Source organism: Tubulanus polymorphus, chromosome 7 (genome assembly GCF_964204645.1).
Source record: "Tubulanus polymorphus chromosome 7, tnTubPoly1.2, whole genome shotgun sequence".
NCBI lineage: Eukaryota > Metazoa > Nemertea > Palaeonemertea > Tubulaniformes > Tubulanidae > Tubulanus > Tubulanus polymorphus.
Window position 1 is genome coordinate 21,199,058 of NC_134031.1, and position 25,092 is coordinate 21,224,149.

A 25,092-nucleotide genomic window follows, 5' to 3' on the forward strand; every position below is an offset into this window, starting at 1 on the left:
TCGTCCCCTAAATGCCATTTTGGTGGAAAAAGGGTAATTTATTATTGGCGTCGATGGGGTCTTAATAGAGAATTGTTGTTATCAGAAAAATGATAGCGTTTCGACAGTTTACAAATAAGATAAACTTTTTCGACCTTTACAGAAGTAAACCGTATGACGTAAACATCAAGCGATTAAAATATTCACTTAAGTTTTATTCAGCAAAAAATCATCGAGTTTATTTTGTACGTTACAATTGAGTTCTTCAATTAAACAACTTAGTATTAAAAAAATGATGGTTGGATTTATAATTTTCAATATAAATGGCGGAACTTACTTTTTACAATATTGAATAATTCGATGGTTTAAAAAATACTAATAGAAAAGGAGAAATGGAAGATGAAATGAAATAATTTTCAGATTGACTAGAGAGATTGAGATCTTCTGGTGTTCTACTTCTTATGTTTAAAATACACGTATTTATTATAGTGGTACCTGGTTTATCGTGGGCTGATTATATGTACAGTCCGTCTGATATTCAAAGTTTAACAAAATCTGATAAACACGTAGTCCAAAAACTGGCCCTATAAGTGTCACTTTCGTAATCTTAATTTGCTCTAACTGACATTGAACCACATAACTACGTGATAGGGGGAAATGTTCGTATTCTCAAAGCGTGGATTCCCGAACATCATCTACGGTGAATCAAACAGTGAATCGGTCGATACCGTATACAACTAGTGAAGATGGAGAAATTCAAATTTGATCAGTGTCATTAATTCAAGTCAATTACAGATAATACAGTCGTCTGTCAACAAAACGGTTACTATTATCAGTCACCAGCTGTCCTTGTACAACAACGCGCGTCACACATATAGACAATACAGATGTAGAACGATAACCACACTCAAACGTGATGAACGGATAATAAGATAAAATCCCACTATTTACAGATTAAAATAGTGGGATTTTATCTTAATACAGATGTTTATTACTGTAGAAATTGTTTTTTAATTTCGAGGTTTTACTTGAAAAAGCCGCCATCTTGATTTTGACCTTTTAAAGAACATTTCACATTTAAAATGTAGTTTTAGATTTAAATAGCTATATCAGGAATAAAACGCGTTATTGATAGTTTATATCATTATGATGATATTTATGTAAAGAAGACAGGTTCTGTTACGGGTGATGAAGCTCTGCAGTTTTACACCCGGAGACGGTTTAGGACGGCGTCCAGAATAGACTGAACGAGCTCCAGAGTGTGGAAGGTTTTTGTATTGTATCGAGTTTGCCGGGTTTTGATCGTCAGTTTGTACGTAAACATCGACCATGATTTGTGGAACATCACGTATTGTATTCTAATTTATATCTTGAGTGTAAAAAAAAACGTGAAATTTATTTTAGATTAACACAATATATTTCTCAAGTTGAGTCTGAACTGTTGGTTTGATCTGAATGCTGTGGAACACAATATCTGAGTGACTGTTAAAACCCTTCCAGGATTGGCACTGTCCCCCACAGATGATTTTGATGAAACCAATGTCTCTAGTAAACTTTGCATCATTCAGAATCTACTCAACCAAAATAAATAAACTTGAAACCAAATTTTAGAATCTACAGGGCTTCATTTCTGAATGATTGTTTTTGTTTTGACTGGTGCGTTGTCATGGTGATGGCGAGGTGATATTCTGGATCCGATGTCTGGAAAAATAGTAATTCCTCAAAACAGAGCCAAATTTCATACTGAAATCAATAACTACACTTATTTTCATCGATATGATAATGAAATGAGTTTATTTGAGCAAAATACGTTATAGAAATTTATCACAGAAATATAGAACTTGTCGATGTCGGCCGCGCCCCGCTGATAAACTAGGTGAAATACCTATTGTGAGTCACCGATTTAAGTTTTTAAGTTTCTTTGTTTGAAATACCGGTATTTTATTGGGAATATTTTTCACATAATTTTTCTGTGAACTATTGCACGGAAATCGCTACAAATTCCTAATTTCGTGGTATTATTTCCCGCAACTATCAATTAGCGGCATTTAAAGTCTACCGCGGCATTTAAAGTCTACCGCGGGCACTATCGTGAACTCTTTAGTTGGTGCCCGGAGCGCTAATGCCCCTGAGTCCTAGTCGACCTCGATCTGCGCGGACTACAGAACTAGCCCTCCCAAGTGGAGTATGTCCCATTTAAGAATGATGGCGGACGAATCAATCGAAATTTACACTTGAAATATTTAGAAGCTTCTCTTTCAACGAAGAAGCGACAAAATGTCTTCAAACCATTTCAACATTGAAATACAGTAAGTAACTTTACTTATGAATCGAATACTTTTTTTGTACGGTTGAAGGTGATTCGAGATGGAAGGTGTCGGAACACAGGGGCTTGTCACAATGAATTCCGTCACAATTTGATGGACGGATGGATGACACCAGTTGCCAGTATCCCTATCTAGGTATGACTGCAGTTTTGGTGTCCCTAATGGTATGTACCTAACCTTACCATAACACTATTCTTTAATAACACTAGCGCCACCCAGTGGATAGGTGACCCAAACTGCAGTTAGCCCCCCTATCTATATAAGGATACTGGTGTGGTCCATCCTCAATCAAATTGTGATAAGCTCCTGTGTGTTGGACATAAAACACTCGGGTTTAACCGCCATGTCGAGCTGATGCGTGTAAAACTGTCGGCCGACATTCAAGATACAATTAGTAAAATGTATGAATAATATCAAGTGTGGATCGAGGCCTAATATAAATTATTACTATCAATACAGATGGAGCATTTGAGCAGTGACTTGACACATTTTGACCCCAGTATCCTAGGTACTATATATAAAAAGACTGAGGATACTGGGGTCAAAATCTTTTTGTGTCAAGTCCCTGTAATTGCTATCAACACAGATGGAGAATTTGACCCCGCGGATACCCTTGATTTTATAGTGCTTTCTCTGACAGGTTTCTATGTTTATTTCAGGGTGATGCTCTACTAATTAACTGCAGTCATGCAGGAAGTTCAAGAAATAACTGTTTGCAATGAAGTGAACAAGTGATCCCTCGATTCAGGTAGATATATCTTAGGCCCTAATCACAGACCTCTAGAAACTAAATAGTTTCAGTGGTGTTTTAAAACTGAGTTAACCAAAATCCAAGTAGGTTTTCAGCGCCGTTCTCAAATCATTGATGCCATCATGATTTGAAAGCTTGTCAAAGATTGCGGCTCAATTTACTGTGTTTGGGACTAAACAAAAATTTTGCTGCGATGAAATTTACTGTGGAAATATCAAACATGTTTGAATGGTGCGATTCACCTGCTGCTGAGCAACGAACACGCTGCAAATTTCATTGTGAAATCTGTAATTTCAGACGGTGTGGGAATAAATTCATATAGTGTTCCCTGCTCTAAGTCTGAACCAATTTACCGTTAAGTCTTGTATGAAAAAAAGATTGTAACACTGAAAATTCTTGGCACTAAAAGCATTTTGAATCTTGTTGAATCTGTTTTCATTTTTTATCTGATGAAGAAATAATGATTTTCAGTGTTTTGTATTATTTCAGATGTAGGCGTAACGCTAGAGTTTTGTTTATTCTACTCAAAAGAAGGTGATGTTTAGATCAGGTTCGTTTAGTTACTCTTATTTATATCGAATATTTGATATGATTTTTGTGAATTGCTCTAATGATGTTATAATGAACGTTGTTTGATTTATTTTCAGTCTAATGGGGGAGGATCTCAATAACTGAAACCTGCGACACGTCTACACCTGAAATTGACTGCACGTCAAATGAATGAATTATTGAATCTAAATGACTGTGATGTTTCATGCTGATTGGAGGATTTGGAGGAATGTCTCAGGTTCGAACCCAATGACTGTGTTGCGATGTCCCAGGTTCAAACCCAGTGATTCTGATCAGATGATGAACCAAGGTGTCTTATTACTTCACATACATTAGTTACATGTTCGCCACCTCTTGGAATTTTGCTGAACCACTAAATTACTGGAAAAGCTAATTGCGACGATTGGCAAAATGAGTTACATATCGCAGGCGCCATCTATCGGAAATTTGAGTTGTGAACTTTTGATCTGAAAACATTTTATCACAAAATCTGAGTGACTAAAAGCCCTCCAGGGATGGGGCAGTGAAGTTTACCATCAGTACTGAAACTCTAACTTTGCATCATTCAAAATCTACTCAACCAATATAAACAAACTTTTAACCAAATATAAGAATCTACAGGGCTTCATTTCTGAATGATTGTTGTTTGTTTTGACTGGTGCGTTGTCATGGTGATGGCAAGGTGATATTCTGGATCCGATGTCTGGAAAAATAGTAATTCCTCAAAACAGAGCCAAATTTCAAACTGAAATGAATAACTACACTAATTTTCATTGATATGATAACAAAATGAATTTATTTGAGCAAAATATTTCATAGAAATATAAAATTAACCTCGAATGATGATACTGGAGGCTGTAATGTTGAGTCCGGCTGACCCCTAGTTACTTCAGACCTCACAGATGATGATGAAAACTGTCATGAAAACTGTGTTCTCCCCTTCTTCAGAATCAAGCTATAAATTATGAAAAGATATTTGCATTATTTACTTAAAAGTGTCATTATTGCTTAGGCTACATTCTGCTTTCATCAATATCAATATCTATAAGCCTATGTGCCCCTAGAGGAACCTTATCTATTTTCTGAATTGATAATCAATGGAGTTTCAATGCACCTTATTTCTTATGCATCATCTATGGGAAATATAGAATGAAATTTATTCAATGAATTAAACTCTGTGTCCGTGATTCGAACCCTGTAACTTGCCATTGGATGTTGAAGGAGAGGATTTTTCCCGGGTTCCAGCGTCCGCATATTTGACACCAAATTTCACAAAATTTTCTTTCCAAACAAAAACTAACTCATTTTTACTATAGAATCAATCTTATATAGGTCTATTTAGTGTTTGTTAATGGAAATAAATAGAAATATATTTATAAATAGACGATTATTTCTTTATATTATGGTCTGATGGTGCATGGTCTTTTGGTCTCTTCTTTTCCCTGCTTAGGATAGCGGACACACAGCAGGAAAACTGGAATAATCATTTGTCACATCCCAAACACCACCGTCCCCAGACGCGCGTCCGCATGTGGTATAAGTCAAACCTCGGACTACATTAATCGCTACCTGGGTTCAAGTTGACATGTTTGATTGAGTTTGGACACTTATTCGATCAGTAACTTTGAGCCTATATTTCGCTTCTCTTGCCCCATCCCCGACCAGTACATGGCGCCTAATCGTATATCAAAGGAGTCTCATCTACGAACCTGTTCGTTGTACGTTCGTCGCCCGATAGAATCGAGAGAGTTTTGCCCTCCATATGATTTCTACATAATGATATGCTGCAGTCACATGTATCATATTGTCTCATGCGCGACGCCGTCTCTATAATGAGATCACAAACATAGACCCGTCCAGTGAGAGGGTAGTCGCATCTTCAAGTTCCTTTTTTACAGATATCATTAAAAACGGCGATAAACCTTAATAAAAACCCCTAAAACCTCAATCAGTAAAGTATCGAGGATGAAACTACCCCCGGCTCGATATTTCAAGATATTTGTAACAAATGGACCCATCCCGCATCCCGCTGTCGCAATAGCTCATCCCCCTATTGTTACAACACAATAGAACACGCCACTATTGAAATATCCCGCGCACTAGCAATAGACGATATCCCCCTATTGAGATCGATTAGCCAATCAGCGTCCGCGAACCGAAGCGTGTCTGGGCTTGTCGCAGGCGCCGGGAAATTCGATTTCATCGAATAAATCGTAATGTCAATCGAATCGTGCGCCATCTTTCGCTATTCTGATTGGATATTACTCGGAAAGGAATTAATTCAATTGGGAATCGTATGCTCATTACGGAGACATTGTTTTTGGAAAGTTTTAAGATTGTATGAACTAAAAAAATTGGAACATTTTCAACCGAACTTCGATAGAAAATTTCGCCTGAAAACTGGATTTTGTGAACGTTTAAAGACTTGGACACGGAATTAAATTGACTCAGGATTGGATTAACTATGAAATAACTGGATCAGGTCGGAAACTGGTGAAAAGTTGCAGTTTTGTAGGTAGGAAAATTTCTTAATATCAACGACTGTAATCATGTTATTTAGGTTTAGTAGGGAAATATATCATTAAGATATTTGTAAACTTCCTATAATGATAAACATTCAGAACGTAGGATACAGAACTTCACTACCCGAATTATATACGTAATCTAGTATATAGTTCGTTAATACGTTATCAAAACGTTCAGCCGTTTATTTTTCTTACCGATTTTAAATACCCCTCCTTTTCAAATGGGCTAGATATAATATTCATATTTTGTTTTTATACGTGACTTTTGCATGAAACTTATTTTTCTTAAGTGACTTGAACGTGATGATGTTGAGCAGCAGGGCTTTCAAAATATAAGTCAGCCGTCGCATCCTACTCTAGTAAGAATCCTGCGACGGCTATGAAATACCTCGTCTGAGGAATACAGATTTTTCTTAAGTCAAATTTCATTCATCACTCAACACTAGTTTGTTTGAAATTAATAACTGTACCAACATTAGAGCTTTATATAAGGAGAGTAAATGGTATGATAGAATCTCACTAATTCCGATCATTGGGACCAACAAAATTCATCCGTTTTACGGCAAATCCGGATTAAAAGTCATTTTCGTGTATATGAATGAATAAATTGACTGTAAATATTATCCGGATTAGACCAAAATTCGGATTAAGCCGATGCGGATTAAACGATTTAGTTTGACTGTATTAGCCAATAGAATCAGTCTTCGCCCATCGAACTGGCCCCAGGGCACAAAAATTACCAAGAAACAAACACTGACGAGTGTTGGCCTGTTAAATAAATGCAGTAATCCTAGTGTTGGCCTGTTTAATAAACGCAGTAACCCTAGTGTTGGCCTGTTTAATAAACGCAGAAACCCTAGTTTTGGCCTGCTTAATAAACGCCGAAACCCTAGTATTGGCCTGTTTAATAAACGCAGTAACCCTAGTGTTGGCCTGTTTAATAAACGCAGTAACCCTAGTGTTGGCCTTGTACCACACTGACCACACGTATTCACAAACTTACTCAGCCACCAAAACTCAGCGGTCTAGTGGTTAGCGTGCTCGGCCGGCATGCTGGAGGTCGCCGGTTCGAGTCCTGCTAGGGTTAGGGTTACGGTCGATCTAGAGTTAGGGTTAATGCCTCAGGTTGGGGCTAATTTTTGGCCCAGCGAGGTATTTGTAGTACGATGATCATCTGTTTGACTCGGGTTATTTTTTGGTCAATAGATTCTATACTAACTTATATATTTTGAACACAAATATTCGCTTTATCCTTAGATGCCACTTTATTTAAAAGATACTTCGCTCAATACAGTAGTTTATTTCTGAATGAATAAAAGAGTTGGTGACATTATTCAATATATATAAAAACCACAATATCTACTTTACGGTTGGTATGCAACAATTTCCACTCTTTTCCAATAGGTGTCGCTTTGGATAAATGTCTATATCTCAAAAATTCGAAAATCAATAGAATATGGTATGGTAATCTGTTCAATCTGTATAGAAATAACCAACTTAGCTCAAAATGGATTGAATCCATAACATATTACATGATTGTAACTTAGGTTACGTATGGACGATCCAGGATCCAGTAGATGTCAATGGTTTAAATAATCATATGAAATTATTCCTTAAATATCAATTTATTCAACATTGGCGGAACGAAATGGCTACCAAAGATACCCTTTGTAATTATAGAATGATTAAAAAGAATTTTGAATTTGAAAAATACCTGATTGAGTCACCGTCGAAATACTGTAACTATTTGCTACGATACCGTGCCAATAATCATTATTTACCGATTGAGAAGGATAGATATACGAAAAAGAAAGAAGAAAGACTATGTACAATGTGTAATTCAGGCGAAATTGGGGATGAATACCATTATCTAATGATGTGTCATTCTCACACCGATCTAAGAAGAAGACACATAACTAGTTATTATTACGATAATCCCTCCGAGCTAAAATATTACGAGTTATTGAATACGAAGGATCCGAAATTATTAATGAATATTATTGATATGTTAAAATGTTTTGTAAATATTTTGATTTTTAAATAGTGTGTTGATATAAATGTTTTTCTATATCCTTGTCAGGATGAATAAAGTAAGAATAAATCTCTTGACCCAATGGACCGATTACGATTAAACTTGATACACAGGTACTTTTATCAAGTCGCACTCGGGGTGGGTGAAATCGCTCTAGGTTGAAGTTACACTGACCTAAAACGGCTCCAAACAACGTGAAATTGGTAGTTAGGCCTACTACGAGTACGGGTAGAACACAGTTTGAAATCGTATCGTTGTAGGTTATCGTAAAGAAGATGAATCCGTAGGCACCTAATACGACGATTAACAGTACAAATATCGATACAGACACGCGGTTTTAGTCGAGACATTGATCGCCGAGTTTAAACATTTCTGGATATGACCATGTTTCACAATTAAATTCATCTTCTGAATGAGGACGACCATCCCATCGAACACGTGTCTAATCGCATCGTAATGGGTACGGGGTGTCCCGCGTTCGAACCAAGTAATTACTGATACTGGTTCAGAGTGGTCTTGATGATGCTGATTAGATGATGTACAGGGGTGTCCCGGGTTCGAACTCAGTAGTGGTCCAAGTTGTCCTGATGCTGAATAGAGGATGTCCCGACCGTACGGTGCTGCCGCTATGCTCATCGTTAGCGGGATTTCCATACACTAACTGAAGTCAACTCTGGCAATCGTCGTGCTGTCCAGTTATACTCCGTAACCCTTGCTTGCCAGAGTTGACTAACGTCAGTGTATGAAAATCCCGCTTCCGATGAGCATTGAGGCAGCACCGTACGGTAAAATGTTGATATCTTAACAAAAGTAATTACTGATAACTGATTCAGAGTGGTCCTGATGCTGAATATAGCATGTACAGGGGTATCCCGGTCTATTGGTACTGATTCTGATTGGTCCTGATGCTGAATGTACAGGGGTATCCCGGGTTCGAACCCAGTAGTGGCCCAAGTTGTCCTGATTCTGAATAGAGGATGTACAGGGGTATCCCGGGTTCGACCCCGCCACGAAAAATGATAAAATAACGCACACACGACTTACAGCAACATTTATCTATATTTATTCCTCATTGTCATGTAACGCACCTGCCTTTTTAAGAATAGTAGTTGGACCATCGAATTGAAACCCTCGCTTACCATACCAGGGTAAAAAAGAATCCCTCGAGTGGACACCAGGGGTCGCAGTTTCACAAAAAACGATGCATTTTTTAACTGAATTTGTGAAGAAATTTAATCTGGATCAAATCACACAAAAAGGACAAAACAGATGAAATCTTTTTTGTTAATCTTTGATGATAATTATCCATATGTGAAACTGTACCCTCGGTAGGATTTGGTTTATGATGCGGGTTTCAATCAGATTTAGATGCTGCAGTTTCGCACACTGAATAGCGAGTGTCCAGTTTCACAGAGAAAGGATGAATCAATTTCAACTTGGGATTTAATTTTTTCTTCAAAATAAAATGTTTGAACGCAATTGGTTTGTGAAACTGTACCCTAGGCCCAGTTTCTTCAAAAATATTCATTCATTGAGGCGGTAAAGTCGAATTAAGTAACGTTTTTTGAGTAAATTACGTATTTCAATGAAACTGAACCCGTGGGATTTACGTGTGACGCACTGAGTGTGTGTGAAACTGCTGGCGTCTGTAATCACAACTAAAACAACACAGAAAATTCGTCTTTATTTCAAATAAAACAGAACAACAGTTCACACGAAATATTATAGTCACATAATAAAGAAAACCTGTCGATATTTCAACTTTATGATTTCATTGATTGAGTGACTTGTCAAAACATGTCCATATTACATCATTATACAATATGTGTATCATACAATTTTTTTACAAAACCAAACCAATAAAACTGGGTCGTGGGGTACAAACAATTACAAACTAATGCAACCAGTTATCGCTGCTTTACAGCTACATTTAATCTTCAATTTCAATTTTCACTAAAACTTTAAAACCCACTATATAGAAACTTAATAGAAGTAAAAGACACAACATTTTGGAGTCTCTGTAGAGACCATCATCAAGTCTGAAGAATAACTAAAACAGGGAAAAACAAGTTAATTAGGAAAGTAAAGCGAGTGTTCAGTGCTAAGGTAGAGAGGTTTTGTTATTTTGTTCGTATAGGTTGTTCTAGTTATTTTTCATTATACTTTTATTATTTTGATTCTGATTCTTGATAAATGAATTTTGCCTTTTAAATTTGCATATAGCAGGGTTTAAATTATATATTCTATGCCCGAGTCAGGCTATTATTCTATTAGCAAAAATGACACCACAGCTTTGAGAGACGAATCAGGGGATGACTCTAATGGTTTTTATGTATACGTGATACAAAGTCTATCAAACCATCACAAACAGTAGGCTGCCCGTGCCGGTCGGCACAGGTGAACAATATTCATTTGGCTTTAAACTTAAAAATTGCAGATCTGAAATAAGTGGCAGCATATCAATCTCCAGGTAGATGGCTGGTCCCTGTCACTGTCAAATGGCAAATTGGTCCCGATCCCCACTTCGTCCTAGAATAGAGAAAACTTGCGTCAGCAAACATTATATAGAAAATGTTCGATTGAATTAACAGTCAAATAGGAATTGTTTTCATGACATATTTCGCTACCTAGAATTTATAATTACCTTATAATTCTAGATAAATCAACACTATTATTCAATCTTTGATCACTTTTCAAACTGTTCAGTTGGACAAATTTCATGCTGCAAAAAATCATTATACTATGAAAATACTAAGTAATGTATTTATAGCAGTCTGAAATTGGGGCTAAATTAGAAAATCAATCATTTTCAAACTTGTGTTGAGCAGAATTAAGCAGCAGCAGCAGCAGCAGCAGCATCAGCCGCACTTCTTTCCGGAGAATCACACATAAAAATTCTGTACAGAATAATTAAATGTTAGAATATTATGAAATTAGAGCACAGTGGAGTGATGAAAGACTCACCATTTCTAAACTCATATCAGATAAGTTCAGTGCCATCTAGCAGGATTTCACTTCCAACAGTCATAATGTCATGAAGTAAAGAGAACTGATGATTTTCTGAGAAAATAAATTCTTAAACCGATAGCAGCAGCTTCAGCAACTAGAGCTTCTTTACTCTTTGAAGGTGAATATTTTTAATTTCTCCAGTTCCAAAAAGTGTTGGGCGTATTGCATTCTGGAAAGAGAAAATTATGCCAGAAAAAGGTTAATGAAATAGATAGAAACTGCAACTTGTTTGTGTTCGATTGACAGAAAACCTACCAGGTTAATGAGTAGTTTATCACAATGTGTCGAGTATATGCAGATTTCTGAGAGGTTTGATGGTAGCTTTAGACTGCGTCCTCAAGTAAAATGTTGATACCTGCCAACATTGACCGATCAAAACATCATTTTCTGGACTTGATTTGAAGATCACCACAAATTACTGCAATAAATCGATATAAAACTCACCGCTTCTGACTTGATTGATTTGTGGAGCGCAATGTTAACTGCAAGTTCAGCTTTATTTTGGACCCTAGAATACAAAAGTTGTATAATTTTGATGATTCGAACTTTGACCAGAATAGAAGTGATTGAAATTTCAACTTCACTGATTAATGTAGCTTCTTATCAGGAAATGAGTTTATAAATGTACAGTCAAACAGAGACTAGAATCTGTAGAGATATTTACCGGTACCGTATTGGTTTTGAGGATCTAAAGCGATGTCCATCTTAAACAAATGTGAAGTGAATTCCCAATGTTTACTGTTCACAGATTCTATCAAGGGTTCCAGTTATTTCAGCTCCTAAATACAAATTTTAGAAATTGTCAGTTAAGTTGTAATGAAATAAGAGCAGTTTCACACCAAATTAAACTAAGCCGTGATCTTTGAGTGATTGAATGCTGGAAACATAAACAGATAGAATAATTTATATAGAACAGTTCTCTAAAAATAATGAATTTCCAAACAGGTTTTACCTGCAGCTGCTGCTGTTGCAGCTGCTGGTGGCGCTGTTGCTGCATGGTACTGGTACTGCGGGTACTGCCAGTACTGCTGTTGCTGCTGCTGCTGCGGTGTGTATCTCATCCTGTAACTGAGAGTAAAACAGTAATCTTTAGTTCAAAAATAATTCAAAATATCAACAGAGACTGTTTAAGAATTCTGTGGAGAAATTCATTACCAGTTTTGTACTTACCTTTAAATGAGCCTGTTTAAATAGTAAATTCTATTGCATTCATTTCATTCTGAAAAGAAAAAGAAACAATAATCAGTGACAATAGAGCAGAATGTAACATCTCAAATTATCAATCAATCAGACAGAAACAGTACAGGATTTCTGTAGATTAAACTGCTGTACTTATTTCATACTGATTGTACAGTTACAGATACATGTAACATTGTGTACAGATACAGAGTACAGATCACTGCATTACTTCATCCTGTGATTGAACAGTGATTAAATGTTCTTTCATCTTCATTAGATTCCCATCCATCTAACTAAAACATCAGAACATTTTAACTCATCTAACCTCCCGAACCGACCCTCCCATACCCCTTCCCTCCCGCCCTCCCGGACCCTTTTCCTCCTGCGCCCCATCCCTCCCTCCCTCCCTCAATGCCCTCCCACCTGGCCCTCCCTCAATGCCCTCCCACCTGGCCCTCCCTCAATGCCCTCCCACCCGGCCCACCCTCAATGCCCTCCCTCAATGCCCTCCCATCATGCCTCCTCAACTCTCTTGTCTCCTCTTCACACACCACTCATCTGTACAATAACTACAAAACGATTTGCCATTTTTCACGATCATATCAATTTCATTTATAAATCAAAATCCTTAATCAATTGCATCATTGATGGGACTCACAGATACTTTCTTTACACATTTTGGAGGCATTTAGATGACCTCAAATGATCATATGCTTGGGTTGGTCTTGAAAATCACATGGCTTCATTTTACAGATGATTTCTTTATCAATTTCATCAAATTATTCCTACTATTTCTACTCCCTCTAATAAGTATTCACAATATATCTCAGTTTCATGAAAAGTTGCAGCAGTCGTCTGTAAACAGATTTCATTTCATCAAATGATGCGAGTTTGAGTTGTAGAGGTTACATCTAAAACATCAAACCAAACCGGAGGAACTTAATGTTGTAAGGGAGGGGGAGGTATACGGAGGGTTCACCCGAACAAAGGAAATAAGCCCGAACCAAACCTTCACACTCACAAAATGTCGCGAGAAAGGCAAACACAAACCAAGGACAAGAATGATGGCTGAGATCAAAACAATTAATGCTATTTATGTTGCTTCACCAATTCAACATGACGTCACTAAATGAAACCATTGTGGACTATTTCAATACTCTCTACTAGAGGTTTCATATAAGCAAGTAGTTTATGGAATCCTATTCATAAAAGTTATTAATCAATGTTATTAAACTGCTGATGCAAAATATATACGTCATAAATAATCTGTTTGATTGTCTTTTCAAGTTAACACTTAAACCCAGTGGAACAAATCAAACTCCAGCCATTTTTCCTTCATTTGCCATTTTTCGTTTTTACTCTTTTCTCTGACTTTTAGCACTTGAGTCGAGGTAGGAATAGACCCCTGCCCACTCGCTAAGCGTGCAGGACTCTAAACCTTCGAATTGCTCTCGGACCCCACTCTTTATATTTTATCTTTTTTGAGTCGAGGTAGGAATAGACCCCTGCCTGCCCTCTAAGCGCGCAGGACTCTAAACCTTCGAATTGCTCTCGGACCCCACTCTTTATATTTTATCTTTTTTGAGTCGAGGTAGGAATAGACCCCTGCCCGCTCGCTAAGCGTGCAGGACACTAAACCTTCGAATTGCTCTCGGACCCCACTCTTTATATCAGCATTTCATGCTGTTTTATTTTATTCACGCATTCGCTTTACATTTTTTCATATGGCTTTTCCTTATTTGTCGTCTCACTAAAATTCTCATCAGTTCCGACTGGGATCAAGTTTAATCTTTTAGAGACAAACAGCAAAAGGTTGTGTTAGTTGCACCAGCAGCAGCAGCAGCTGCAGCAACACCAGCAGCAACACTGATACAGATGAATCTTTCATTAACTACTTCATTTGTTCCATTCTCAACTATTGAGTCATGAAGGCAACAGAAATAACTTTTAAAAATGTTAAATCTTTCATTTATGGCCTTGGTTTAGTGACCTAAGCATCAAAGTTTGGTTCATAGCCCAGGTTTGGTGACCAAAGAGTCAAAGTTTGGTTCATAGCCCAGGTTTGGTGACCAAAGAGTCAAAGTTTGGTTCATAGCCCTGTTAGGTTTACCAAAGAGTCAAAGTTTGGTCTATGGTTCTGATTTGGTGACCACGGAGGGTAAATATAGCTCATGAGCGTTGCATATGTTGAATAGGGGAATTGGACTAAACACTCATCACTAGAATCAAGTGAAGAATTATGTTCACACTGAATAGGCTCAAAATCTTGGACTAATTGATAAAGTCCGAAATAATTCTGACTAATTTGAGTCTACCGGAAAATGATGCATTGGTCGAAGTCTAAAAGCTATAAACTGACAAATTGATCGAGCACTGATAATATTTTAAATAACAGCGGAGAATGAAATCACTTTTATTAACTGATATGATCGTGAAAAATGGCAAAATACACTAGATACACCTCCCCCACGCTTTATCAGAGTCTCATTGTAGTAGGAAGATTGCCGTAGCCTAACTGTAAAAACTACAACTACATCTGGTTGAATATCATTTGTTTTTACGGCTTTTAAATTCAGTAAAATATTTCCTGATAGAAGTATAATTAGTTCGCAGCCCCTTAAATTCTGTCTAGAATAGAATTATAAGTCACAGGTAGAAATAGAATATTATCCTATTCTAAAATGAATATAATAATAGAACAATAGTCTCTCCGTGTCAATCTTTGTCCCACCTAAAAATTGTACAGTTTATTCCAGAAAATATGTCCCATCTTTTTGAAAAGGATAACTAATTATTAAGGATATCTATGAATAGTGATATACTGTGCCATGAAGGCAAATGAAGAAGTGTGTCAATAAAAGTGATAACAAAACATATCACTTATTCTAATGAGTTCTATACTCTTCTTCCAAAAATGAAGAGTAGGTCTCTGTCTAAGAATCTGCAGAAAAAAGAGGAAGCAGCAATGAATGTGAACTGCATCTCGAATCTCGTCAACAAATTTCTAAGTCGTCCTATACAGTTCTCAGTATTTACAGCCGTTTTTAAAATAGCACAGAAGAAAATACATCTTTCAGCTGGAAATGTATCAGTAAACCGCCAGATATCAACAGTAATTATTACGTATGATTGTTGTTTCATTGAATTATTAATGAAACCGTTTTTTGATCGGAGCCAAGGAGCAGTTTGTGATCATTCAAAAAATATCTCTCATTCCTGACAACATTAAATAATGGCCCTCAAAATTGAAAAGTCCCAATTCAAAAATTATCTCATAACGATTGAGAGAACTGACGGTGAAATTACGTGCGCACTCACCGGGGATCAAACCCGGGTCTCATAGAAATAATAACTAGTAAAATAGAACGAGTCCGATTGGCCGATGCTTATACAGCTTAGGCCTACTGAAACATGACATGTTGCAGTCATGTGTGGCCACATGACATGTTTCATAATGATTAATCCTTTCTTAGAACAGTGTTTTCAATAAGAAATTAACAAGCCAGGTCCCTTTGAAAAACAGGAGGGTCCCATAATATGTCACAGTCCCTGAAACGAAAGCTTGTTTGAAGTAACAGGCGGGTCCTTTAAAAACGACAGATGGGTCTGGGACCTGGCTCTTATTGAAAACACTGTAGAATAATAAAAAGATGGGACACATTTTCTGAAATATCCTGAACTTCAAGGCTAAAACTACGACTAAACCACCTGTACCTAAACCCCCACCCTATATCCCTCCCTCCAAAGTCCTAACACCACCCCTATATCCCTCCCACCCTCCCGGACCCCTTCCCTCCCTCCCTCCCTCACCCCATCCCTCCCGCCCTCTCTCACCCCTTCCCTCCCTCCCAGACCCCTTCCCTAACTCCCACCATCCCCCACCCCAACCCTCCCGCCCTCCCTCTACCCCTTCCCTCCCCCAACCCTACCCACCCTTCCTAAACCCTGTGGTTAGGTGAGATGAATGTTCTAATGTTTTAGTTAGACGGATGGGAATCTAATGAAGATGAGAGAACATTAAATCACTGTTCAATCACAGGATGAAGTAATGCAGTGATCTGTATCTCAGTATCTGTACACAATGTTACAATGTATCTGTAACTGTACAATCAGTATGAAATAAGTACAGCAGTTTAATCTATAGAAATTCGAACTCTTAAGATACACATGATCTGATTGTCACGAAGGAACATGATTGATAACAGTTGTATTATTGACATCAGGAACCAGTTTCATATTGATTAGAAATAACATTTGAGTTGATCACAATTTAGAAAACCTGTAAACCCGCTTACAGAAATAACAATCCCAATCATGAACTGATTATAGTCAAATATTCACCAAAAGAAATTTGAAATGATTGACTAAATGCAACAGGTTTCTGAGATTTCATTTCAAAACATGGTTTATAACAAACAATATAAAATTGGTCCCTAAAAATCAATTCAACAACCGATAAATAAAGATTAATGTAACTTATCTTGAATTTCCACATAGGCTATAGTGATTCCTGATGTCATGCTGAATCCAAGAATGATTCCCGATGTCCGGTGCGAAACCAAAAAAGTCTGATTGTGAAACACTGATTCCTTGTTGTCCTGTGCAGAATCCAAGAATGATTCCCGATGTCCGGTGCGAAACCAAAAAAGTTTGATTGTGAAACACTGATTCCTTGTTGTCCTGTGCAGAATCTAAGAGTGATTCTTGTTTTCCTGTGCTGAATCAAAATTCCCGTTGAACACGTTGAAGTGATACCTGTAATAGACAAATCTAAGATTGTTTTCTTTCCTTAGAAATAACTGCAGAAATATCAAATCTAAAATTCAAACTTACAAATTAGATTGTTCACTCCAATCTGCAGTTCATTTATTCAAGGGGTTTTTCTATCCACAGTTTAGGTTTTGCATCTAGAGTTCAACATGAAATATAAATAAGAAAGTAATGAAAAAACGAACAGTTTAAATATTATCTGTTTCTGAAACCGATGAAGATCATCATCATCAATATCAGACAAATGGAGGCAAGTAGAGGCATCCATCCTCCCGCGGCAGGGAGTCGAACCTGATGGCATCCAGATTGTCACGGTACGAAACCCTGCCACACTAGACCAAGTGCGCAGCAGCTACATGCGCAGCTTAGATGATGTCATTAATAGCCAATTAGAAATTCAGTTTTATTTTAGCCCGGGTTTACCCATTTATAGTTCTTCCGTGAAATTTACCTCAGCGATTAACGAGCAATCTGATTGGTGCCCCAAGATTTCGCACGGTAAAGCTGCGCATGTACCTGCGCACCCGGTCTAGTGTAGCAGGGGTTCGTACCGTGGCTGAGTGTAGCAAGCGATGTCATCAGGTTCAAATCCCTCCCATGGGAGGATGTCGGTGTCCGACACGTTTGGACTGTGGTGGTGATTAATATCGGTTTAGCGACAGATGAAATAAACTTACAGTTTTCACTGTTTGATTAAATCAGTCGATGGAATCCTTTTAGAACAAATTCAGGTCTAACTGCAGTTTGGGTCACCTATCCACTGGGTGGTGCTAGTGTTATTGAAGAATAGCGTTATGGTAAGGTTAGGTACATAACCATTAGGGACACCTAAACTGCAGTCATACCCAAATTCATTACATCACAGCGAGGTGAAGCCCATCGTGATCTAGAAATATCAGGATGGAATGACGTCATGCTTGACTGAGCGCCACCAGTCCAAGTGCACTGTTTGTAGGATGTACCTCTGAAATAATTTGATTTACCACAATATCTGAGATGGAATATTTTTCGCCATTTAAACCAATGTTACAAACACTTACCAAATATTGAAATACTGATTTCAGGGGTCGGGAAGGAGGGTGGCAATGTTTAGGTGAGGTTTTTGCTAAATTTCGTGTTATGGTAAAGCACGCCATTTTGATATTGCGTCATAGTGTACCTCAGATTGGGATTCCCGCCGCTAGACTGGTCACTGCCACCTGCATTCGCGAGTAGAAATGGCAACCAGTCTATTGCAGGTCTCGGCTTCTTTTCGATTATATTAGATTTTGATATTCTACGCATCAAAGAATTTATTCTAATGAAACCCACGCCCTTGGATCAAAGGCCCATGGATTACTGCTTTAGTTCACAAAAATTCCGCTATCGTTATTCATAGGGGCAGCACTGAACGGTTGTTATCTGATGCAGTCTTGCTATTTTACTGCGGCATGTGAGGAATACAGATTTTTCTTAAGTCAAATTTCATTCATCACTCAACACTAGTTTGTTAGAAATTAATAACTCTACCAACATTAGAGCTTTATATAAGGAGAGTAAATGGTATGATAGAATCTCCCTAATTCCGATCATTGGGACCAACAAAATTCATCCGTTTTACGGCAAATCCGGATTAAAAGTCATTTTCGTGTATATGAATGAATAAATTGACTGTAAATATTATCCGGATTAGACCAAAATTCGGATTAAGCCGATGCGGATTAAACGATTTAGTTTGACTGTATTAGCCAATAGAATCAGTCTTGGAATACAGAAAGACGTTCACGATTGAGTTATGTACAAATACCGATATGAGAAAAGCTTAGATTCACCTCCTAAGCCATCACCCATGGAAATGGCCCCAGGGCACTAAAAAGGCAATTACCAAGAAACAAACACTGATGCGAGTGTTGGCCTGTTTGATAAACGCAGTAACCCTAGTGTTGGCCTTGTACCACACTGACCACACGTATTCACAAACTTATTCAGCCACCAGAACTCAGCGGTCTAGTGGTTAGCGTGCTCGGCCGGCATGCTGGAGGTCGCCGGTTCGAGTCCTGCTAGGGTTAGGGTTACGTTCGATCTAGGGTTAGGGCTAGTGCCTCAGGTCGGGGCTAATTTTTGGTCCAGCGAGGTATTTGTAGTACGATGATCATCTGTTTGACTCGGGTTATTTTTTGGTCAATAGATTCTATACTAACTTATATATTTTGAACACAAATATTTGCTTTATCCTTAGAAGCCACTTTATTTAAAAGATACTTCGCTCAATACAGTAGTTTATTTCTAAATGAATAAAAGAGTTGGTGACATTATTCAATATATATAAAAACCACAATATCTACTTTACGGTTGGTATGCAACAATTTCCACTCTTTTCCATATTGGTGTCGCTTTGGATAAATGTCTATATCTCTTGACCCAATGGACCGATTACGATTAAACTTGATACACAGGAACTTTTATCAAGTAGCACTCGGGGTGGGTGAAATCGCTCTAGGTTGAAGTTACACTGTCCTAAAATGGCTCCAAACAACGTGAAATTGGTAGTTAGGCCTACTTCGAGTACGGGTAGAACACAGTTTGAAATCGTATCGTTGTAGGTTATCGTAAAGAAGATGAATCCGTAGGCACCTAATACGACGATTAACAGTACAAATATCGATATAGACACGCGGTTTTAGTCGAGACATTGATCGCCGGGTTCAAACATTCCTGGACATGACCATGTTTCACAATTAAATTCATCTTCTAAATGAGGACGACCATCGATCACGTGTCTAATCGCATCATAATGGGTACGGGGTGTCCCGCGTTCGAACCAAGTAATTACTGATACTGGTTAAGAGTGGTCTTGATACTGAATAGAGGATGTACAGGGGTATCCCGAGTTCGAACCCAGGAATTACTGATACTGATTCAGAGAGGTCCTGATGCTGATAAGATGATGTACAGGGTTGTACCCAGTAGTGGTCCAAGTTGTCCTGATGCTGGATAGAGGATGTACAGGGGTGTCCCGACCGTATGGTGCTGCCGCAATGCTCATCGTTAGCGGGATTTCCGTACACTAACTGAAGTCAACTCTGGCAATCGTCGTGCTGTCCAGTTAAACTCCGTTACCCTTGCTTGCCAGAGTTGAATAACGTTAGTGTATGAAAATCCCGCTACCGATGAGCATAGAGGCAGCACCGTACGGTAAAATGTTGATATCTTAACAAAAGTAATTACTGATAATTGATTCAGAGTGGTCCTGGTGCTGAATATAGGATGTAGAGGGGCATCCCGGGTTCAAATCCGGTCTGTACTGATTCTGATTGGTCCTGATGCAGAATGGAGGATGTACAGGGGCATCCCGGGTTCGAACCCAGTAATTACTGATACTGATTCAGAGAGGTCCTGATGCTGATTAGATGATGTACAGGGGTGTCCCGGGTTCGAACCCAGCACTATTCTAGGTTGTTGGGATCATTCATTTATTACGTACGCATACAATTTGAAATTTTCAACCCCCCCCCCTCCCCCTCTGTACGCAAAATCGGACATTTTCTCATATACATTTAAGCATAACAGTACGCAATTGCACTGACCCCCTCCCCCTCCCCTAATGCGTACGTAATAAATGAATGACCCAGTTTCTCGAAAAATGATAAAAAAACGCACACACGACTTACAGCAAAATTTATCTACATTTATTCCTCATTGTCATGTAATGCACCTGCCTTTTTAAGAATAGTAGTTGGACCATCGAATTGAAACCCTCGCATACCAGGGTAAAAAAGAATAAATGAATCCCTCGAGTGGACATCAGGGGTCGCAGTTTCACAAAAAACGATGCATTTTTTAAATGAATTTGTGAAGAAATTTAATCTGGATCAAATCTCACAAAAAGGACAAAACAGAAATCTTGTTTTTCTTTTTTGTTAATCTTTGACGATAATTAATCCGTCGGTAGGATTTGGTTTATGATGCGAGGGTTTCAATCAGATTTAGATGCCGCAGCACCGTACGGTAAAATGTTGATATCTTAACAAAAGTAATTACTGATAACTGATTCAGAGTGGTCCTGATGCTGAATATAGCATGTAAAGGGGTATCCCGGTCTATTTGTACTGATTCTGATTGGTCCTGATGCTGAATGTACAGGGGTTTCCCGGGTTCGAACCCAGTAGTGGCCCAAGTTGTCCTGATTCTGAATAGAGGATGTACAGGGGTGTCCCGGGCTCGAACCCAGCACTATTACAGTACTAGGTTGTTTCTCAAAAATGATTAAATAACGCACACACGACTTACAGCAACATTTATCTATATTTATTCCTCATTGTCATGTAACGCACCTGCCTTCTTAAGAATAGTAGTAAAGTTTTTTGAGTAAATTACGTATTTCTATGAAACTGAACCCGTGGGATTTACGTGTGACGCACTGAGTGTGTGTGAAACTGCTGACGTCTGTAATCACATCTAAAACCACACAGAAAATTCGTCTTTATTTCAAATAAAACAGAACAACAGTTCACACGAAATATTATAGTCACATAATAAAGAAAACCTGTCGATATTTCAACTTTATGGTTTCATTGATTGAGTGACTTGTCAAAACATGTCCATATTACATCATTATACAATATGTGTATCATACAATTTTATACAAAACCAGACCAATAAAACTGGGTCGTTGGGTACAAACAATTACAAACTAATGCAACCAGTTATCGCTGCTTTACAGCTACATTTAATCTTCAATTTCAATTTTCACTAAAACTTTAAAACCCACTATATAGAAACTTAATAGAAGTAAAAGAGACAACATTTTGGAGTCTCTGTAGAGACCATCATCAAGTCTGAAGAATAACTAAAACAGGGAAAAACAAGTTAATTAGGAAAGTAAAGCGAGTGTTCAGTGCTAAGGTTGAGAGGTTTTGTTATTTTGTGCGTATTGGTTGTTCTAGTTATTTCTTCATTATACTTTTATTATTGTGATTCTGATTCTTGATAAATGAATTACGCTTTTTAAATTTGCATATAGCAGGGTTTAAATTATATATTCTATGCCTGAGTCAGGCTATTATTCTATTAGCAAAAATGACACCACAGCTTTGAGAGACGAATCAGGGGATGACTCTATTGTTTTTATGGATATGTGATACACAGTCTATCAAACCATCACAAACAGAACAACAGTAGGCTGCCCGTGCCGGTCGGCACATATGAACAATATTCATTTGGCTTTAAACTTAAAAATTGCAGATCTGAAATAAGTGGCAGCATATCAATCTCCAGGTAGATGGCTGGTTCCTGTCCCTGTCAAATGGCAAATTGGTCCCGATCCCCACTTCGTCCTAGAATAGAGAAAACTTGCGTCAGCAAACATTACATTGAAAATGTTCGATTGAATTAACAGTCAAGTGGGAATTATAGTTTTCATGAAAAATTTCGGAAACTAGAATTTATCATTACCTTATAATTCTAGATAATTCAACACCATTATTCAATCTTTGGTCAATTTTCAAACTGTTCAATTGGACAAATATCATGCTGCAAAAAATCATCATACTATGAAAAAGTAACGTATTTATAGCAGTCTGAAATTGGGGCTAAATTCTATTAGAAAATCAATCATTTTCAAACTTGTGTTGAGAAGAATTAAGCAGCAGCAGCTGCAGCAGCATCAGCCGCACTGCTTCCCGGAGAATCACACATAAAAATCCTGTACAGAATAATTAAATGTTAGAATATTATGAAATTAGAGCACAGTGGAGTGATGAAAGACTCACCATTTCTAAACTCATATCAGATAAGTTCAGTGCCATCTAGCAGGATTTCACTTCCAACAGTGATAATGTCATGAAGTTAAGAGATCTGATGATTTTCTGAGAAAATAAATTCTTAAAACGATAGCAGCAGCTTCAGCAACTAGAGCTTCTTTACTCTTTGAAGGTGAATAATTTTAATTTCTCCAATTCCAAAAAGTGTTGGGCGTATTGCATTCTGAAAAGAGAAAATTATGCCAGAAATGGTTAATGAAATAGATAGAAACTGCAACTTGTTTGTGTTCGATTGACAGAAAACCTACCAGGTTAATGAGTAGTTAATCACAATGTGTCGAGTATATGCAGATTTCTGAGAGGTTTGATGGTAGCTTTAGACTGCGTCCTCAAGTAAAACGTTGATACCTGCCAACATTGACCGATCAAAACATCATTTTCTGGACTTGATTTGAAGATCACCACAAATTACTGCAATAAATCGATATAAAACTCACCGCTTCTGACTCGTTTGATTTGTAGAGCGCAATGTTTACTGCAAGTTCAGCTTTATTTTAGACCCGAGAATACAACAGTTGTATAATTTTGATGATTCGAACTTTGACCAGAATAGAAGTGATTGAAAATTCGCCTTCACTGATTAATGTAGCTTCTAATCAGGAAATGAGTTTATAAATGTACAGTCAAACAGAGACTAGAATCTGTAGAGATATTTACCTGTACCGTATTGGTTTTGAGGATCTAAAGCGATGTCCATCTTAAACAAATGTGAAGTGAATTCCCAATGTTTACTGTTCACAGATTCTATCAAGGGTTCCAGTTATTTCAGCTCCTAAATACAAATTTCAGAAATTTTCAGTGAAGCGGTTATGAAATAAGAGCAGTTTCACACCAAACTAAACTAAGCCGTGATCTTTGAGTGATTAATTGCTGGAAACATGAACAGATCGAATAATTTATATAGAACAGTTCTCTAAAAATAAGGAATTTCCAAACAGGTTTTACCTGCTGCTGCTGCTGCTGCCGCTGCTGGTGGCGCTGTTGCTGCATGGTGCTGGTACAGCGGGTACTGCCAGTGCTGCTGTTGCAGCTGCTGGTGGCGCTGTTGCTGCATGGTGCTGGTACTGCGGGTACTGCCAGTGCTGCAGTTGCAGCTGCTGGTGACGCTGTTGCTGCATGGTGCTGGTACAGCGGGTACTGCCAGTGCTGCTGTTGCAGCTGCTGGTGGCGCTGTTGCTGCATGGTGCTGGTACTGCGGGTACTGCCAGTGCTGCAGTTGCAGCTGCTGGTGACGCTGTTGCTGCATGGTGCTGGTACAGCGGGTACTGCCAGTGCTGCTGTTGCAGCTGCTGGTGGCGCTGTTGCTGCATGGTACTGGTACTGCGGGTACTGCCAGTACTGCTGTTGTTGCTGCTGCTGCGGTGTGTATCTCATCCTGTAACTGAGAGTAAAACAGTAATTTTTAGTTAAAAAATAATTCAAAATATCAACAGAGACTGTGAAGAATTCTGTGGAGAAATTCATTACCAGTTTTGTACTTACCTTTAAATGAGCCTGTTTAAATAGTAAATTCTATTGCATTCATTTCATTCTGAAAAGAAAAAGAAACAATAATCAGTGACAATAGAGCAGAATGTAACATCTCAAATTATCAATCAATCAGACAGAAACAGTACAGGATTTCTGCAGATTAAACTGCTGTACTTATTTCATACTGATTGAACAGTTACAGATACATGTAACATTGTGTACAGATACAGAGTACAGATCACTGCATTACTTCATCCTGTGATTGAACAGTGATTTAATGTTCTCTCATCTTCATTAGACTCCCATCCGTCTAACTAAAACATCAGAACATTTCAACTCATCTAACCTCCCGACCCAACCCTCCCAGACCCCCACCCTCCCATACCCCTTCAATCCTGCCTCCCGACCCCTTCCCTCCCACCCTCCCTCGCCCCTTCCCTCCCGCCTCCTTCCCTCCCTCACCCCTTCCCTCCCTCCGGCCCTCCCCGACCCCTTCCCTCCCGCTTATACCCTGGCCCTCCCTCAATGCCCTCCCACCTGGCCCTCCCTCAATGCCCTCCCACCTAGCCCTACCTCAATGCCTCCTCAACTCTCTTGTCTCCTCTTCACACACCACTCATCTGTACAATAACTACAAAACGATTTGCCATTTTTCACGATCATATCAATTTCATTTATAAATCAAAATCCTTAATCAATT

At 38.2% G+C, this 25,092-nt stretch overlaps 1 long non-coding RNA gene across 1 annotated transcript; it reads left to right on the forward strand.

The window, feature by feature from the left end:
• The first annotated feature begins 2,182 nt into the window (after positions 1–2,182).
• On the forward strand, positions 2,183–3,783 carry LOC141909365 (uncharacterized). The gene is made up of 4 exons (XR_012619704.1): positions 2,183–2,288; positions 2,966–3,054; positions 3,547–3,607; positions 3,705–3,783. It is a non-coding gene; the product is annotated as an uncharacterized LOC141909365 (long non-coding RNA).
• The last annotated feature ends 21,309 nt before the right edge of the window (positions 3,784–25,092 follow it).